At 35.7% G+C, this 22,188-nt stretch overlaps 1 long non-coding RNA gene across 6 annotated transcripts; it reads right to left on the bottom strand.

Annotated features, from left to right (window-relative positions):
* Positions 1–208: 208 nt before the first annotated feature.
* Positions 209–16,270, bottom strand: LOC106878750 (uncharacterized). 6 transcript variants are annotated; one of them, XR_016238287.1, is made up of 5 exons: positions 16,210–16,270; positions 10,057–10,993; positions 9,513–9,597; positions 8,746–8,908; positions 209–314 (listed from the first exon to the last, which is right to left on the bottom strand). It is a non-coding gene; the product is annotated as an uncharacterized LOC106878750 (long non-coding RNA). The 6 variants fall into 6 exon arrangements; XR_016238289.1 differs by having other exon boundaries at positions 10,920–10,993; positions 16,210–16,256; XR_016238288.1 differs by lacking the exon at positions 16,210–16,270 and adding an exon at positions 13,014–13,528.
* Between the last annotated feature and the right edge of the window lie 5,918 nt (positions 16,271–22,188).

Raw genomic sequence — 22,188 nt, 5'->3', positions numbered from 1 at the left:
AGATGTCCTATTATGGACATCTCTCTTATGTGGTTAAATTTACACTCTATGTGTGTATACATACACACACACACACACACACACACACACATATATATATATATATATATATATATATATATATATATATATATATATATATATACGCGCGCTCGCGTTTATTCATATGCCCTTTAGTATTTGCCTTGAGAACGAAACAAATTCATAATCTGACTTGTTTTGCATATATTTTTCTGTGTATATTATTCTTTGCATTTCTGTTTATATTTCTGTTGATATTGTGTTCGAGGTTCAGTAAATAACTTTATCACATCCTAAAATAGAAAAAGTGTGCAAATGCCTTAATTACAGAATTAATGTGCGTGTTTATTTTAGTGAACAATACTCATAAAGCATATGTGAGTATTGACATATGCACAATACTGGGATTTTCTGCATTTTTTATTATTTCTGACAAATGAAAAAAAAATCTATGAATATATTTAATAGATTATAAAGTGGCGAGCTGGCAGAAACCTTAGCACGCCGGGAGAAACTGCTTGGCGGTATTTGGTCTCTCTTTATATTCTGAGTTCAAATTCCGCCGAGGTCGACTTTGCCTTTCATCTTTTCGGGGTCGTTAAATTAAGTACCAGTTATGTACTGGTGTCTATCTAATCGACTGGCCCCCTCACCAAAAATTTCGGGCCATGTGCCTAGAATAGAAAAGAATATTAAAAACTAACGAGCTGGCAGAATCGTGCGCACGCTGAGCGAAATGCTTAGCGGTATTTCGTCTGTCTTTACGCTCTGAGTTCAAATCCGCCGAGGTCGACTTTGCCTTTCATCCTTTCGGGGTCCATTAAACAAGTACCAGTTACGCACTGGGGTCGATGTAATCGGCTTAATCCCTTTGTCCGTGTTTGTCCTCTCTATGTTTAGCCGTAAATGAACTTCGAATCGTCCTTTAATTATATTTATATGACTCCATTAGACCGACCCCAGTACGCAACTGGTGCTTAATTGATCCACTCCGAAAGGATTAAAAGCATAGTCGACCCCGGCGGAATTTGAACTCGGAACGTAATAAAATAAGTATTTCTACGAATAGAATATTTTGATTCACCTATTATTTTGAGGTATAGTTAAAATGAGTATCTATTTCAGAAGCGATATGAAAACAGATTAAATATCTATTTCTAGATTTCTTTATTCTTTCTGAATCAACTTTAATTGGAATATCTGATACACAGATTTTGTATACTTTATAGAGAGCTTTATTCCTATATTATTTTGCACACGCCTAAATGAAAATACAATTTTATGTTAGTATTGTTCTACATAATAACAAGGTCTAAAAAAAGGCTTCTAATTCATTTTTCCATTGACCTTTTTGTATTAATTCTATGTTCCATAGCTTATTGTTCGGTAACAAAGTATAACTGAAAACAAACGACAATGGCTATAAATACCTCCATTTGTTTATTTCTGTTCTGATTAAAATACAGAGAGTAATGCAATTATTCGGCAAATTATTTTATAAATTTAGTGGACACTGTAAATTTTCTGTTCATTTTCATTGGATAATCAATGAAACATTGGCTTCAGTATACTATACATAAATAGCGCATAGTTTGGACAAATGTACGAAATGACACGAATCGTGCAAATTACTGAGCATAAAGTATAGAAATTAAAAGGATCCAAATTCGTAGAATAGATTAAATTTTTTTTGTCCACAATCCCCATAATACGGGGAATGTCAAACTTTCGGAATGAATTACAATCTTTTCTACGTGAGACACAAGGCCCGAAATTGGTAGGGAGTGGGGTCAGTCGATTAGATCGAGGATCTTTTCATTTTCATCGGCAGATCGAGAAATTAAATTTTTGTAACTAAACACTTTCAAACTTCGGACACTGGTAGAATGTGTCATATAAAACATTTTTTACTCTTAGCGTTGTTGGGAAAACTTTCTATTTAAGAAGTTATTTCGTGTTATAGTTGTCGTATTTCGGTAATGTCAACCAATCAATGACGTGTATTAAGCTGAATAAAATTACTGCTGTTGTTTGTCAACAACAACTTCCGGCGGTGTATATTTCGTTTTTCACTGTTATTTATGACATATTTCATCTCAATTACCTACGTATGAATATAGGAGTGTATCTGAAGCACGTTTACTTTATGACACCAACATAATGGTTCGTGCATTTGTATTGCTTTTTAGAGGGTTTTTTCCTGTTTTTCAGCTACTATTTTCGGAAAGACTTCCTCCCATCCACCAACCCATTTTCTTGCAAATTATCGTTTTTTTTTTGTAATTCTTTTTTGCCAAAAACCCATGAATAACAGTGACAAACGAAATATACACCGGTGAAGGTTGTTGTTGACAAACAACAGCTGAATGCACGTCATTGATTGGTTGAAATTACCGAAATACGACAACTTTAACACGAAATAACTTTAAAAATATAAACTCTTCTCAACAACACTAAGAGTAAATGATGTTTTATATGACACATCTTACCAGTGTCCGAGGTTAGGAAGTGTTTAGTTACAAAAAATTAATTTCTCGATCTAGCGATGAAAGTGAGAAGATCCTAGATCGACACCAGAATGCACGCACACGCACACACACACACAAACACACATACACACACACAAACATATATGTATAGTATATGTGTATGGGTGATATATATATATATATATATATATATATATATATATATATATATATATATACGATATATGTGTGTGTGTCTTTTTCTTTGTAAGTACATATATGTGTGTGTGTGTGTGTGTTTGTGCATAAATTTAACTTAAAGTAACATAGTATTATACGGTAGCTGAAGAAGCAAATATCGATAAAAATTTACCAGGCAGAAATATATTCTGCGTCCGATATGACTTAATAGATTCTTTAAAGTCCGCTGTAACCGCATCGGAACAAAATACCATGATTCCGTTTATATGATCTAAGAATATTGGTGGTGATTAAATTGAATGTGAATAAACGTAATATGCATTATATGTATGTTATATCTATGCAGAAATATTTAAGTGCAATAAACATATTACAAATTTCACTAATGCGAGAATAGTATTATTTATGTCTCTATATATTACACTTGTGTTTGAATATTATATCGTCACAATTACAGTCTGACAATTTTGATTTTGTTTTAACATGATTGACGATTTATTACTAAACTGTGAATTTCGAACAAGTTTTATAAATTTATTGTAACAATATATTCCTCTTCAGAAAACTTTGTGTGTGAAACCCTTTTTAATTAACGCTACCGAATATACGTTTAGAATAACGATAACAAAGATAAAGGCGGGGTTATTTATGAAATAGCTATTTATTTGTTAGGTTGCAATGAATTGTGGTAAAATAGTGAGAATAATATAATTAAAAAAACTTCAATTTAAAATTCTACATGAATATTTAATATATTCTAATCTGTTACAGCAATTGTGTTGCTAAAAGACGTTTAATGAAGCAAACCGGTTTTGGATGTTTTAAAAATAATATCGTTGTAGCTTTTTGAATCTTCTAAATATGAAGATGAATTCTAGAGATGAATTCTAACATTTTGACATCGGCTATGGTGGAAATTCGCACCAATGTTATATAATTGACTAAATTTCTTCTATTCGATATATAGTATATAGTGTATCATAATACATAAATATAATTTCTAGTAAACACTCGAGGAAACCATATGATTTTCTTTTAAGTCGTCTGCATACAATTTCTGCACATGGAAGAGCGATTTGCTAGAAACAACATTAAAGTTACACTCAAATAATGTTACAATGTTTTAAGTTTTAGAAATGTATAAGGGATAAGATAGATTTGAATTTATATAGAACGAAAGGTTAACAGAATCGTATGAGCTTGGAACAAACGTCGTGCAACACCTGTTCTAGTTCTTTGGGAACTGAGTTCAAAACTCACCGATGTTAAATTTTCATATGAGAGAAGAAAATATAAAATAATAATCAATTTTAGGAGTTGATTTAATCCACTGTCGACTTTTTCCTCGGGAAGTTTGGGTACCAAACAAAACAAAGACCCTAGAAACCGTGCGGATTGTACAACTGGTGACGTAGTAAAGTTTTAGTGTAACCTGCCATCACATAAGCATTACGTGAAACAATTTCCATTATTACAAACGTAACAATTATTCACATGTCAAACAAACATTCATTACAACCAGCCAGAACACTCGCTCTATGATGGTCTTCTTTAATATGACAGCATTACAGATTGTAGGCGGACTAGAGATATATCTTCAGAGAATAAACCGAGTTAAAGATATCTGAAATTGCTTTGATAGAATGTATGCCCGATCAGGTGTAGTCTAGAGTAAAACAGCGTAGAAAATTCATGAGTACTAACCAAACCGTGAGTCAGATCCAGATGTAATGTTCAGATTTAACAAATTTCTTTTAACTTACATTTCACATTTTCTTGCCCATATACAATAGAAAATATTTGCTGTTATGAACACCACGTGCATGTATATAATTCTGGTGATTCAATAAATGTTGATGCTTTAGGAAAGTATGATCGCACAAGAGAAATTTCTCTATGATAATTCAAACATAAAGGAAATTCTAACCTGGAAATGTGCAGTCTACTCGAAATACAAAACCAGATAGTTGATGCAAATCTAAAATAAATAGGGAAGTAATTCAAATATACGCGTTTAAGTCAAAGATTGTTTTTTTCGTATTTATTGTAGGGAATTACTAATAATGTATTAGGCTGTCAGAGATAGCTGTGTCTTTACCGGTTTTAGTAAGTACACTGTATACCGACGTGGGCGTTATAATAATCCAACACAACACTTTAAGGAGTATAACAGTGGCGATGAGGATTTAAACAACTCACGAGGAGTTAACAACCTCACAAAAGTTTTTGTTGTGCGAATTTTACGTAAAAAAGATCGTAAAATTATGGAAAATGTGTTGGCCGGATTGCTCGAGTTGCTAAAGCAACAACAACTGAAAGAACAACAGCAGCAGCAGCAAAAATAACTGCAAGGGCACCAACAGAAGCAACGACAACAAATGATATTACAGCAACAAATGCTATAATTAATTAAGTCGTCAGGAAATTCAGAAAAAAAGTGTTCTTGCCAAACTATTTCGCGAACTCCATAACAGAGTTGAAATATGAACCTGACGAAGGAGTTGCCTTTGAAGCATACTACAGGAGATATGAGCAAATCTTCGAGAAAGAATATAAAGATTGGAACGACGAGAAGAAAATGGGAATAACCTTGTGAAAACTGGTAGCAACGGAACATGAACGATACAGCAATTATGTACTCCCAAGAAAACCTTGGGACATAAACTTTAATGACACCAAAGATATATAGTGTAAAAGTTTCAGTGAGAAAATCTCATTGTTCAACACTCGTTAGAAGTGTCTGAACTCAGAGAAAAACAACGGCGAGGACTATATCACATATGCTTGGTAGAGTAAACAGGGAATGCGAGAAGTTTAAGCTGGACGAATTAACACCAAATATGTTCAAATTACTGATTTTTACACAGGTATTTACTGCCGGAAAGGACGCACACGTTAGAATAATAATTGTCAAACAGCTGAAACAAAACCAGGATGTAACCCTACAGTAAGTCTCAGACGTATGTGAAAGGTTAGTCAAGTTAAGAGACACGACACAGAGGAAATAGAACGTAAAGTTTATTTCCAAATAAAGCAAGTAAGAAATAATCAGAATAGAGATAAATTTTTTCCTAAAAACACGACAAAAATCAGGAGATAAATCCATGTTTTGTATGTGGGGGTATATACCCGAGGAAAAATTGTCCATTTAAAAAAGCGAATTACTTTCGTTGTGGAAATAGAGAACTTATAAAGACATACTGTAGAAGGAAGATGGCAAAACGTCAGAACAAAGAATAAAGAATAAATAGCATGTCATCGGAAGAATTTGGTAAACGATGATGAAATTCGTGAAGGTGAAAATCAGAAATACAAGTGTTAAAATGAAATCAGACACTGGAAATGATATCACCATTATAAGCGATAAAACGTGTCGATAAGCCGAAATATGTCGGTAATCCGAAATTAATTAAGTCGAAAAAGGTAGCACATGGTGTTACAGGAAAAAAGATTATATTTTTTCCGTGAATTCGTATGTAAGGTGACATTTCGAGGTCAAACGAAAAAGTAAGGATATACGTGTTAAAAAGTTCACTTAATTTGTTCGGTACAGAGTATATAGAACTATTCAATGTATGGAATACGCCAATAAGTGTTTTGTGTAGAAATATAGTCAGTTCAGTCGAAAGTTCGAATGAGACTGAGGGACTAAAAAAATAATTGCAGTAAAACAGACTGGAAAACATATATGTAAACCAAAACGAAATGAAAAGTGCCCACGATAAAAAGTAAACATTGTTGAAAGTAGATATTCCGTGGTCGAGACTACACATTGATTTCGCTGGTGCTTTAAATGTTTCTTACTACTTAGGTGTAGCTGATAGTTACGCGAAATTTGTAAGCGTATAAAACCAACCTCCTTAACTCTGACAAATTTTTTGCACGAACTGTTTGCGAGATTTCACATCCCAGATGTGATAGTGTCTGTCAATGGAACGCAATTTGTGTCTAGCGAATTTTAAAAATTTTCTGAAATGTTCGTGATAGAACATATGACACCATACCATCCCAGATCTAATGGACAGGCAGAACGCTTTGTCGATACCTTCAAAAGTGTCCTTAGAAAATCGAATAAGAAAGTCACGGATGAAGCAGCTGTACAACAATTTTTAAGAGTGTATCATGTGACACCAAATCCGAATGCATCAGCAGGGAGCAAGGAAAGTGAAATCGGTCTTTGATAAATCCCTACTAGGCAAGAAAAGAAAAAGTGCCAAGGAAGACATAGCAAAACTCTTTAAAGTTGGTAAGAAGGTGTATATGAGGGCATACAAGAATGGAAAACAGAGTTGGGAAGATGGCGTAATTACTAAATCCTTAGGTAAAATGATGTACTGGGTAAAATGAAGAAAAGGCATACAAAAGAGCCACAGGAACCATTCGAAAAAGAGATTCGTGAAAAGTGAGCCAAATAAGTTGGAGCAACCGATAGAATGGTTGTACGATAAGTTCCAAGAACCAGAGCCACTACAGGTGATTGAACCCAGGCGTACAAGTGAGAGGAAAAGAAAGTATACAGAGTTCCGAAAAATTGATGCCAAGCGCAAAATATATTAAATTGTACGAAACACAAAAACCTCACAAAAGGGAAGTGGGGTGAATAAAAATTACTAAATAAAATGACACTTAAGAAAAACTTAAAAGGGGAGATGTAGGAAATTAGTAATAATGCTACATCCCTCCCACGTGACGAATAGAATAACCTAGTCGTTATAATTAAAGAGAAGTACGTGAAATAATAGAGTCCGTAGTAGGTGGTGAGAGATAATCGTGTCTTTACTGGTTTTACTAAGTATTGTGTATACCGAAGTGGGTGTTATAACAATCCAACGTTTTCAGGATTATAACAGCATTTCAAGCTTTTATTAATAGCTTGAACAAATTGCATACAAACCGCATTTAAGTAACAACATATATACCATTGTATTCAATTATTTGTTTCCTTCGTTATGCCTGAAGCTGAATTACACGCTTATAACATTTGGCTGATTTAGAGGTAAAGAAACCCTCTTCATTCGCTATCGACCTCATCGATAGTGTTGAACCTCCATCCGTGCAGTATATGTGCTATGACTTGGGAATGATGCGAAGCTGGCGGTGCATGTTCTGGTCTGCCCTTCAAGTTCCGCGGTTTTGATCTTGGTCACATCGGTGGTGTGTGCTGAGGCATTGTCATGTTGCAGGATCGCGCGTCTTTGAATGATTAATGCCTGGTTGTGAGCTTTCAAAGCATCGTATAATTGCTGCAGTTGTTGAGCATAAATATTAGCGTCCACAGTATGGTCATCTGAGAAAAACTCAAACTGCAGCACCCGCTTGAAATTCCACCAAGTACACATCACCTTCAGTTCAAACCACTTTCGCTTAACAACACGTTCTAATACCGAGCTGGAAGAAAGATTTTCTCTTAGGGTTACGAAAGTAGACCCATTTGTGCATCCCCAGTTACAACTTGACGCCAAAACGAGCATCCTCAGAATTTGCCAGCTGTTGTTTGCAAATGTTCATACATCGTTGAGACTAGTTGTCGGTCAAGTCATGAAGAGACTCCCTACAATGTCTCTTCGAAACTTTGTGTTTATGAATGTGTTGCTTAATGGTTCTTTGAGACGGATCAAGTGCTGACGAAAATTTACGAATTTTGAGTAAGGCCTCATTTTCCAGAACAGATGACCTATCCGGCTTTCGTCTTTTAGGTTGTCTTCGCAGAACTTCAAACACTTGTGCGTCGATTCCAGAATTAGCAGAAACGTTGGGACTGGTGTATTGCTGCGCAAAGTTACTATTTCGATGATGTTAAAATTTAGTTAAATAAATTATTTTTTATTAAACATAATTAGTTTGGGAACCTTTTGAACTTACCTCGTAAGTGACATAGTAAAAGAACCACATATAATTTAAGATGGAACAGCAATTGCAGGAACGTCGTTGATCGTCGATTTGTCCGAGTGAAACGGAATCAAACTATTTATTAATGTTATTTTATGACATTCTAAGTTATAGAAATAACACATCAACGATTGTACAATTAAATCAATAAAAGAGATTGAATTACCTGCGGCACGAAATAAGATGTCGGTGTCAGCCTGATAATAATACTTTTTTAACTGTTAATAAAGACATTCGCCCAAACATCACTTTCTATTCCCACGCGCATGTATTTTATTGACATCACTACAACACTTGGGAAGTTGATTTCACTCCATTTTCGCTAATATCTGTTTAAAGACAATATATATAATTATAATCCGAATATAACTATACACTACTCATTCGTTGAATACTTGCTTGTTATATAACATAATGCGGGCAACTGCGTTCACTCTTAGTGATGATGTCATAAAACCTGAAATTAATATCTTTTATTTTATATTTGATAATATTACAAGTCAAATATAATATCATAAATACGTATCCTCAGTTAAGATTTTCTTTAAAAATCGATTTCTTAGTAACCAAATGCATCGTGCATATAATAGAATTAATATTATAGCTAGCGTTTTCCCCCCGTCATATGAATTATATTAAAACTAAATAATTATATAAATTTTATAAATCTGAGATGTCCAATTTTTCGCGGTCGCCACAATTCCTGGAGAAATATTGAAGTGAATAACTGAGGTCAACGAACGTGTTGCGTGTATAAATTTTATCCTACATATTGACAGAGTGGAGACATACAACATGTCGTTGCATTATTAACAATTTGTCTTTAAGTTTTCCTTTTTAAAGAGAGCATGCAATTCTGTAATTTGGCAAATTATAACATTCATTTAATTGAATTGAATTTTCGTTTCAATAGACAAAAAAGCAGCACAATACCCTTCCTCTGGCGTTTCGTAGCAAATGAATGCGAGAACCTATTAGAATATCAACTCGTGAAATGAAAATGCTGTTGGCGCTTGTCCTGCAAATAAATGTATCTTATGTATTCTCTCAACGTAAATATACATTTTTCTTTTAGGATTTTGGAAACTATCAAAAAATTTATTATCGATCATAATGTCCCCCTTTGTCAACCAAACAGTTTATATTTGTTCCTGCTGTAATAGCCACCATTGTGATTATTCTTCGTGCCCAAAGCTACATTGTATTCTGTAAAACAGTTTTTGTCTTCATTGTGAAAGAAACAAGGACATTTCAAAATGGGACTGCTGTCAGTTGTTTATTAGGTTATAAAAACTGTTATCTATGTAGAATTCACTCAATATCAAGTGGCTACTAAATCTGGTAACTAATTACTTTTGAACATAATAATGTCGGTACTGGCCCCAATTTTACGATACCGCTTTGAATATAAATGGAAATATCGCTTGTTTTTCAAACAAGTTATGCTGTTATACAATTTGCAAAAGATGTCACTCACCAGGCTTACCGAAAAAATAAAACTGTAAAAATATGTGAAGGTAACTGTGGATGTTTTCTTATCATATTGCAGCAATTCTCCTTGTTTATAAATCACTCTACTGTGTATAAATGAGTACACTATGTTGTTACAGTCGATATAAGAGTAGATAAAACCGTTCAATATACTTTGGATCTTTTGGCATACAGCATTTTGTAAGTGATGTGCTCTTCCATTAATCTGGATACTCTGTCTCATTTTAGTGGTGATACTAAGTAATCGGGAAAATATAAAGAGCAACACGCTTCTATTACGGGTTTATCTGAGTTTGTGTACCCATGTTTAAGTTACAGCACTAACACAAACTATGAGAAACCATTGAAGCAAATTTTCTTACAGATCAACTATGTGTGAAAATTGTAAAAAAAAACAACTTTAGTTTATATGAATGCTTCAACCATATTTATATTCCGTTGAAACGAGGTATTTGATGTTGAGCAAAATGAGGTAGCATACAACGTTATGTACTATAAGATTAAGCAACAATTCACTGCGACTATTAATAACATTGATGTGCTTCAATGCCCAAGAAATTGCTATTTTAGAGATTTGGTGGATAGTGAAATTTTTGAAAACTGATCGATAAGTAGACAAAATTTTGCCATAAAGAACATCTTTTCTACTGAGTGTCCAACAATTTTGAGCTTTGACAACGATTTTGTCAGAAAAATTTTATAAAATTTAATAAAAGTGCCTTCCTACATTAATACGACAATGGCAGGATTCTCAACGTTATTGGATTAGAATACATGGCAAACAGCCTGACAGTAGAGCTGTACAGCATGTCTCACGCGATGGAAGTTACAAATGTTTCAGTAACTGACCGAGTTCCTTGAATTTTCGCATTGTCATGCAAACCTCCTTTCAGCGGTACACACGTTTTCATATTGGTTTAAAGCTACGTAGAAGAAACAGAGGTTGTTAAGCCAATATTTTCAAGATGTACACAATTAAGATTTGTTTGAGAAATTCCATGGCGGAATTGAACAATCACAATCACGCAACTTTTACATTTATAATAATAATAATAATAACAACAACGAGAATAATAACATTATAATATTATCTTAAATAACAATTATATCAGTTTATATTCTTCTACTTCTATCCCTTTCGCACACACGCAGACCAATACTAATAGCTTGAGTACAACCACATAATATACAGACACATACCACACACACACACTAACATACACACGCACACACACACACACACACACACACACACACACACACACATGTTGACTTATCTCGACATGAAAATATCATACCTTCCAACCGCAGACATAGCACATACACACATACGCACCAACGTACATACACACACATATATACACATATGCATGTACACATATACACACACATATACATTCGCACACAGAGACACACACCCACATAGAGGTCCTCCTTACACACACTCGTACGCACATTTATATGCAGACAGACACACACACACACATACTCATGTATTTACACACTCACTCATGCCCTCCTCCACAACCACACACACATACAAACACACTTATACGCCCACACACACATACTAATATATACACATCCTCCACACATGGCCACACATACACTTCCACATAGAGCACCTACTCACACACAGACACACACGCATGTTTACATACACAGGGTTTCACACATATACACTTGGCATTTCGCCCCCTCAAACCCCGTCACAACACCACATTCACACGTACGCGCTCACATGCACATAGACACATCAAAACACACACACACACACACACACACACACACACACACACTCCTACGTACAGAGAACGCGCATACATGTATGCATATACACACACACACACACACCCATACACGCACACATTTATATATACACACACAACCATACACGCACACACGCGCGCACACACACACTTACATCCACTCATACGCACATATATACTCACACACACGCACTCACACTCACGCGCGTGCACCCACACACGCTCACGTGCACTCACACGAAAAAAGATACGCGTGACTACACGAACGCACCCACACTCCCTCCCTCACGCTCACGGACGCACACATACGTCCACGCACACAACACACACGCACAGCGCCGCGCGCGCACACACGCACGTACGTATATTTCCATAGATGTGACTTCACGCACAACCATACGCTCATATATACACACACATACACACACACCAACGCATACACATATATATATATATATATATATATATATATATATTATATCGACATACACACACACCCACACATACAGTCCCACTCCGTCCTACGTACATATGCTAACATATGTATACTCACGCACAGCCACAACCACCCACTCACACAACGGTCACCTTCTCGGTGACTGACACAAATACAAACACACACGCACACTTATACTACCACACACACACACACATACACTGCCAAGGCGGCGAGCTGGCAGAAACGTTAGCACGCCCGACGAAATGCCCAGCGGTATTTCGTCTGCCGCTACGTTCTGAGTTCAAATTCCGCCGAGGACGACTTTGCCTTTCATCCTTTCGGGGTCGATTAAATAAGTACCAGTTACGCACTGGAGTCGATATAATCGACTTAATCCGTTTGTCTATCCTTGTTTGTCCCCTCTGTGTGTAGCCCCTTGTGGGTAGAACACACAGGAACGCTGATACTACAACACGCACACACACACAAACTACTCACACAAACACACACGCACACAAACACACACGCACACACACGCATACACACTACTCACACATACACACACGCACACTGATACTGCCACACACACATACTAATCAAACAAATACACACGCGCGCACATACACAATCTACAACACACATACACACTGACCATCTTCTCACTCTCTTGTCCCAAGAACCTACTTTTGCTATCTCTTTCTACTTCCAGTCACACCAACAATGGAGTTAGCTCACTGTTGCTATCTTTTTCTACTCCCGGTCACTTCAGCAATAGATTTACACACGAGCTGTTGGCGATTTCGTTTCCTTCTTTGGACTTTTCTCTTCTCCTTTTCCGACGAAGCGGTAAGCTAGAAATGTCACGCCTGCTCTTTTCATCAAGCGTCAAGCTAATGCATTTCTTGCTGTCCGTAAATTTTTATTTAAATTGAGTATATGTGTGCGTGTGTGTGTGTGTGTGTGTGTGTGTGTGTGTGTGTGTGTGTGTGTGTGTGTGTGTGTGTGTGTGTGTGTGTGAAAGGATTCTTTTAGTTTCCGACTACTAAATGCACTCACAAGTTTTCGTTAACTCGAGGCTAGAGTAAAAGACTGATTTTTTTTTATTTCCCTCAAAGGGTACACACAGAAGGGGAGAATACAGGACGTGTGAGGACACGAAACAAGGAAAAACATTTTTAAATATTAAAAAAAAACGCAGGAGTGGTAAGCAGCTTGCTTACCAACCACATGGTTCCGGGTTCGATCCCATTGCGTGGCACCTTGGGCAAGTGTCTTGGACAACCGAAGCCTTGTGAGTGGATTTGGTAGACAGAAACTGAAAGAAGCCGTCGTATATATATATATATATATATATATATATATATATATATATATATATATATATGTATATGTGTGTGTGTGTGTGTGTGGGTGTGTGGGTGTGTGCGTTTGTTTGTCTCTGTTTGTCCCCCCAATATCACTTGATAACCGATGCTGGTGTGTTTACGTCCCCGTAATCTAGCGGTTCGGCAAAAGAGACCGATAGTTACGAAGTGTGACTGAACCTGGAACCATGTTCTTGGGACGCAAACTTCCTAGCACATAGCCACGCCTCTCAATAAATCCTTACTAACCACTGTTATTTGAAGGGATATTCAATTAGAAAACCAACGCATGAGTATGTACGCGTAAAATAATATTTAAAATCCTTATGGACTGATAGACGGGAGTCAGAGTGTAGCACTTAAGGAGTAGTGTGTTGTGTCCTTGGGCAAGACACATTTTTTCACTCGGCCGGCAAAATGAGTGTTACCTGAATTTCAAAGGGCCTACATCGTCACAGTCTGTGTCATGTTGAATATCCCTAAGGACTACGTTAATGGTAGTCTGTGGAATTCCCTAAGGACTACTTTATGGTAGTCTGTGGAATTCCCTAAGGACTACGTTACTGGTAGTATGTGGAATTCCCTAAGGACTACGTTACTGGTAGTCTGTGAAATTCACAGCCAGTTGCACGTTAAGTTCACAAGCAGGCTATTCCGTTTATTGGATCGACTGTCACCTCATCATCGTAACCAACAGTGTCGTAGTTGTTAGGCAAACTTATATAAATATTTATGTCTCGGCACAGAGTAATTAATATTTAAAAATCTTTAATTAGTCTTTAAATTCAAATGTTTACCTTTCTAAATATTAAATATATCGAGGCATTCAGTACAAAATTAACACTTTGGGGAGATTAATACGGAAGAAGATAGATCTTCATTTTGGAAAGAATTGTAATGGCTATTCTATACAATATAGTTATACGATTTTAGCATTAATAATTCACTAAGTGTGCAACGATTTACAGCTAACTAGCCCAATAAATAGGAGACTTCAGTTATAATTCTTAAATACCTCCTTAATTGAACTCGTAAGTATATGCGAATAGTATTCGTCTTTACTGCTTTCTTTCTGCTTCACGAACAGTATGTGGTTAAGTATACGTGTGATCGAATGTATATGCACATACAAAGATATAGATATTTATATAGAAACAGATACCCATACGTACAAATATGCATCTATGTACGTATCTGTATAGATGTGTGTGAGTGAATGTAAATGTAACCACAAATGGGCGGTTGGTGATTTTCCTTTTTCCTTATTCTCAGAACTCTTCCTTTCCTCCTTTCCGACGACGAGCCATGCTCGAAACGTTAAAACTCTCTCCTTTCACCGAGCATCCAAACTAATATGAGTTTTGTGTACGACTTCACGTTTGTTTGTTTTTTTTGTCTTTTGTTTATGTTTCCATTTTTTTCTCTCTACGTTTTTTATTCGTTCTCTTGTTTTGGTCGTTGAATTGACTATATATATATATATATATATATATATATATATATATATATATATATATATATATATATATATATATATATATATATATATATATATGGTGGTTGTCTACTCCTTAAACAGAGTTTGACCACCTCCTGCACCTACACCTTAGCCCTTTCATGGCGTCTGATGTGGCTTTTTAAACCAGACAGTGTTTTGAAAAAACACCCACACAGATTGCACCTCTGATTTGCACTACCAATACCTGCAAGTAAGTTCTGCTCATTGTGGATCCTAACATGTCTTTTAAGACCCCCATTGGATTTGCAAACCCTCTGGCACACACCACATTCAAACGTGTGCACAGACATATAATCAGAATAGCTGGGTGAGGTTTGTTTTCCATGGGTTCGCAGGTGAGATTTGAGGCCAGTCAAGGACAGACATGGTCTGTCACAGACTGTGCACACAAAAAGGTCCTTGTCATTCACCTTCTCAGTCTTCACCTTTTTCCTTAAATGTATCTTGATCCCTGCTTGCATCATCCTGGCCTCTTCAAATGCTTTCACTCCACTCCACACCCTTGTTCGCCATCCAACTCGATCTGAAGCGAGGACTTCTATATCTTTTGGAGCCATTCCAATTGACTTCATAGCAGTCCTTATGCCATCCTTAAACCTTTTTTTAGGTTTATGCCGATAATACACACAAACACGCACACTTACACACACACATACACAAACACACACACACACATATGTGTATATATACTCTTTTACTCTTTTACTTGTTTCAGTCATTTGACTGTGGCCATGCTGGAGCACCGCCTTTAGTCGAGCAAATCGACCCAAGGACTTATTCTATCGGTCTCTTTTGCCGAACCGCTAGTGTTACGGGGACGTAAACACACCAGCATCGGTTGTCAAGCAATGTTGGAGGGACAAACACACACACACACACACACACACATATATATATATATATATATATATATATATATATATATATATATATATATATATATATATATACATATATACGATGGGCTTCTTTCAATTTCCGTCTACCAAATCCACTCACAAGGCCTTGATCGGCCCGAGGCTATAGTAGAATAATAGAAGACACTTACCCAAGCTGCCACGCAGTGAGACTGAACCTGGAAGTTACTTACCACACAGCCATATGTATATATATATATATATATATATATATATATATATATATATATATATATATATATATATATATATATATATATATATATATTTAAAAGAAATATTGCATTTGCATTTCTAAATCTCTTATCGAGAGTTTTGCAATAGCAGCACAATAAAGAGATGGTCTCTTGCCAACTTAATGTCGCAGTCCCAGGAAAGGGAAGACTACTACTGCTATTTAGCCCCTAAATGCTGGCTTTGTTTGGTGGAGGTGCATATCACCTCTGTTTGAAAACTGAAAGACACACAACGCTTGTGTCACGTAGTCAACTAGAAACGGTGTTTCTTGGTGCTAAATAGCCGTACCTTTCACCCCTTTCCTGGGACTGCCACATTAAGTTGGCAACAAACCATCACTTTATATATATATATATATTTATTAACTGTGTAAGAAATTATTTTTAGGTTTTAATGACATTTGCGCGAGAATTGCGTCATAAGGCTTTGAGTATCATCATCATTCTATTTTGACGTCATAGATTTGTCTAAACCGACTTTAACACATTGATTATTTATCAGATTTGGAGACGGTATCGTAAGTAACAATGTTATCTAGCAGACTATACAATCATATGAAAAACATGAAGAAAAAGATGCTATGCCGCATGTTAAAAAGTGGCGAAGCAATTAATTGAAAGAATTATAGGATTTTGAAAAGGTTTCCCTTTCATATACCCAATTATATCTGAAAGAAATAATCTCCTCAAATGTATTATTAATGTTATTTTAAAGAAATACGATGTTACTAAGCCAAGAAGTAACTGGTTCGTGATCTTTGTATTTCTCTTCAATGTTTTCATTTCCCGTCTACTACAAATGCAAATTGTAAACAGTCCACGCAGTTGGACCATGGTTATCGTATCGATTATGATAATTCATCTTTAGTAACATGGCATACGTTTGAATATTTTGTTTACTTTTACATAGGAAAGAGAAATAATATTCCCCAGCTCTTTCATACGCTCGAAGCTAACAGTCTTTTTGAAAATACATAACACATTTTAACAGCTGATTACGAACTGTACTTGGAGTTACGAAGGATATGTGCAAACAGTTGAAATTTATTCTAGCTTTCCTTCTTCTTCTACTTTCCACCCAGAAGCCTTTCAGTGAATAATATTTTCAATGTGTACTGGTTATTATTTCTCTGATATATCGAAGATAGTCGAACGCGTTAACTGAATATCTTAGTGTTTGCGGTCTCTATTAAATATATCACTTCAGCTGTGTGTAGGCTATGTGAGTCTGGAATGGCATTTGTTAGCATAATTATTGCCATTGCTAAGACATACATTATTGTAATCATTGTTTACGTATCGAACCCAAATTTCAAGTTACGTCTATAAATTCATGCTTTTTATTTATTTTAACTTGAGAATTTCGGAGGAATATTTGCATTATTTTCCACATATTATACGATCGGGAGAAGGAGCTACTGTATCATTTCAAATGATTTGTGCTGTATTTGGAAATGCATTTGTCCCTATGGGACTTGCACAAACTTGATGGGCGATTTTGTACATGACACTGATGGCACCGATAAACTGATATTGCCGCACATGCTGTAGTTCATAACATTTATTACTGCAACTCCTTCTTTAAGCTGGGAGTATTGCATTTATCTCTCGCCTCCAATTATTGGCTAAGGAATTGTTCGAAATGTCGAACATGATATCAATTGAAAGTCCATGAAGTTACCTGATCAACAGATTCTGTGGGCATAGCCGGGATACAGCTTCTGCATATAGTGGGGGGATCGCTGATCTAGCGTTGCTGTAGGTGTTTATAATGTTTATATGCAGCCTAACTATTTTGCACGAGCTTGTCGCTCATCAGAAGTATCCAGCGGGTTTTTGAAATTGTGTGTGATCATAATCTGTGTCCGAAAGTTTTCATGTTCACATTCAGTCTCATTTTTTCTGTAAATCACACGTTTGACAGTATTAGATTGAAGTCATCGTTGAAATTATTCCTTTATATCTCCTTCCTGTCTTCAGAGTACACCCGCATTTGGGAGCAGAAGTTATTTTGGAACACAATTTATTGGGAAAAATTTAATAGAAAAACGATTGTAACTCAAATGTCCTTTCGTCATACACTACGAAAGAAACAAAATATGAAATGAGAACTCTGAAGCAGCTACACGAATATTGATATTGTAGGATGACATCGTGGCTGCCTGATGAGGACAGCTTGATGTACAAGTTAATGAGATAATGGTAAAAGCGTGATTTCATGAATCGTAAGATGTAATTTATTTCTAGCGTTTTATATACATAGAAATTATTGTACGATTGCATTCATATTTTATCTAAGTGTTTAAATGTAAATCTGATCTAGATACTAAAATTTGCCCACATTGTTGGTAACGTTTCAGAAAACCATTACTGAGAAAAGATATAGAATTCTCTTTAATGCAGATATCTGTTCATAAGCTTTTAATTTTGTCAGAAACTAGTTTCATATATTGATAATTATTTGAACATATTTCTTAGCATTTACACGACTAAATTGCAATTCACCTAAATTTAGATTGCATTTCTACGCAACTGATAAACATCAATCCCCATATATGACAAGCCTCCTTTATCGTGAATTACACTCCTATATGCATGCTTATAAATGGATACATACATTTATATATATATATATATATATATATATATATATATATATATATATATATATATATATATATATATATATATATATATATATATGTATGCAAATAGATAGATAGATAGATAGATAGATAGATAGATAGATAGATAGATAGATAGATAGATAGATAGATAGATAGATAGGTAGATAGGTAGATAGGTAGGTAGGTAGATAGATAGATATGAAATTTAAGTACCAATATATATAGGTGCACGAGTGGGTGAGTGGTAAGTAGCTTGCTTACAAAACACATGGTTCCACGTTCAGCCCCACAGCGTGGAACCTTGGGCAAGTGTCTTCTACTACAACTTCGGGCCGGCCAAAGCTTTGTGAGTGGATTTAGTAGACGAAAACTGATAGAAGAAGCCTGTCTATATACTATATATATATATATATATATATATATATATATATATATATATATATATATATATATATATGGGTGTGTGTGTATGTCTGTCTGTCTGTTTGTCTCCCACCATCGTTTGACAACCGATGTTGGTGTATGTACACACCCGTAACCTAGCGGTTGGGCAAACGTTACCGATAGGATAAATACTAGGCTTACAACGAATAAGCCTTGAGGTCGATTTCATCCACCAAATGGCGGTGCTCCAGCATGGCCGCAGTCAAATGACTGAAACAAATGGAAGAATAAATGAATATACGTTTGTGTGTGCGCGTGTGTTTGTGTGTATGTTTGTGTGTGTGTGTGTGTGTGTGTGTGTGTGTGTGTGTGTGTGTGTGTGTGTGTGTGTGAAGGCGCATGGCTCAGCGGTTAGGGCATTCGGCTCATGATCATAAGGTCGGGAGTTCAACATATAGTGGCGTATTTTGTCCTTGAGCAAGACACTTTATTTCATGTTGCTCCAGTCCATTCAGCTGGCAAAAATGAATAGTACCTGTATTTCAAAGGGCCAGCAGCATTTTCATAATCTGTGTCAGTCTGAACTTCCCTGAGGACTACATTAAGTGTACACGTGTCTTTGGAGTGCTCAGTTACTTGCACGTTGATTTCCCTAGCAAACTGTTCCGTTGATCGTATCATCTGCTACCCTCGTCTTTGTAACCGACAGAGCGCTCCTATTATTTGCATATATATATATAATTATATTGGAAGGAGAGTATTGTCGTTCGCTTGAAGCATTGTGCATTGCTTGTAAAGATCAAAAAGTTTTGAATGGTACAACAATGCACTATAATACAAAAAAATGGACTATATACCTGTTGTAATTTAGTTAACCATAGTCCGATGATATTTCGGAATGCAATTCCTTCTTCAGATATTCTTAGATGGAGTCTCTGGAGTTTAATAGAAAAACGATTATAGCAGCGATTCCGTCTAAGAATATCTGAAGAAGGAATTGTATTCCGAAATATCATCGAACTATGGATAACTAAATTACATGCATATAGTCGATTTTTTTTGTATTATAGTGCACTGTTGTACCATTCAAACGTTTTATTCTTTACAATTTATATTGGTACTTTAATTTTCTTCAGATGACATAAGTTCTATTCGCAAGAATATTTACCTATGAATTCTTAGTAGGCCTTTTAAGACGTGTCTGTAAACTCCACGCAACTACATAAAGATACATAAAGAGGCAAATACAAGAACATTTGAAGAGCAAAACTTGAATTGCCTTGAGTTTAGTTTTCACACATGACCGTCTACTGAGTTATTTTTTAATCCATTTATAATAATTTTTCATCATTCGTTGTTATTTTCTCTATTACTTTCATCTTTTCTATATTTGTCTATATTTCTTATGCAAATGTTTCATCTCCACCCCCCACCAGACAGTTATATTTCGTCACCCAAATGACTGCTGCCATGTATTTTTTAAGTACTTTATGAACTTGAGTATTTCTATTAAATTTCTACCACTAATACCATTTAGTTGTTTTCATTCCACTATTGTCAGATATGAAATGTTTACCTCAACACCCAAAACTGTTAATGAGACTTTCTATCTCTTAACTTATATGAGTCCGAGAATCAAAGGAGACTTAGCTGCTCTGATATGACTTGGAGTGAACTAAAACATTCCATCCAGCACAAAGTTTACAACACACATGCGCGCGAACTGGCGCACACACATATACATTTATATATATACATTTGAGTGTATATATACTATTTCCCTCTTCTTGCTCCATTAGATAATTTCAGTAAAATTATATTAATATGCCCAACTGATTAAAAATTCTATTTATTTATGCAGCTGAGGATAGCCCTGCATTTAAATTGATGTAATGATTGCATTGTCCAGCTAAATGGAGCCGCGTGAAGCGGTCGTACTGCATCACCACTTGATATCTTGTTGCTTATTGTGATTATACACACACACACACACACACACACACACACACATATATATATATATATATATATATAAACATACATGCATATATACACATACTCATGCAGAGGTTTATATATAAGAGAGAAAGAGGGACAGAGCGAAAGAGCGAGAGCGAGACAGACAGAGAGAAACAGAGAGAATGAGATTGAGAGAGAGAGAGAGAGAGAGAGAGAGAGAGAGAGAGAGAGAGAGAGAGAGAGAGAGAGAATGTATGTCTGTTTTGCGCTGACAACATTCATAGGAGTCGTCTATTTAATGGTTCGTAGACGTTCAGTCACGTCGAATATTTCCGACGCGTAACATTGACGGCTATTTACAATTCGATGATGTGTAAAGCATATTTACATGATTGGTCAGTTTCTATTAGATGTTAGAACCAAATCTTAACATCTGCGGTGCGACATGCAACTGTAATATCCTGGATGGTGGCGAGAATAGCTTTTCCGTTTTCTACAAATTTCATTAAATGAATATTGCAATAAAATTTATGCACTTATTTCCACTTGAATGGTGAATTAAGAACAAACTTTTAAGAGAATACCTTATCGAAGGCAGTGGCAATTATTTCATCTAGTATCCCTGACTATTAACATAACACCTAAAGTCAGTCATTTAGATTCTAACCAGAGGATTCGAACTTTTATTGAAATGATAATCATCCCTGTATAGACGCTATGACTATATCATAAATCAGAGTTAAGCGTATTAGATATATAATTGCACCCGTGAAAATTAAATAAACTTTTCACAGTTTCATTATATAATACCAATGATTATGCCCCTTGGTATATGTTGAGTGCGCCTTGATTTAATCGCATTCCTATTTGCATACATAGGTATCTACACAATGACACATATACA

This window comes from Octopus bimaculoides, chromosome 2, assembly GCF_046866305.1.
Source record: "Octopus bimaculoides isolate indiv1 chromosome 2, ASM4686630v1, whole genome shotgun sequence".
NCBI classification, from domain to species: Eukaryota; Metazoa; Mollusca; class Cephalopoda; order Octopoda; family Octopodidae; genus Octopus; species Octopus bimaculoides.
This window is presented reverse-complemented; position numbering and strand designations above follow the sequence as displayed.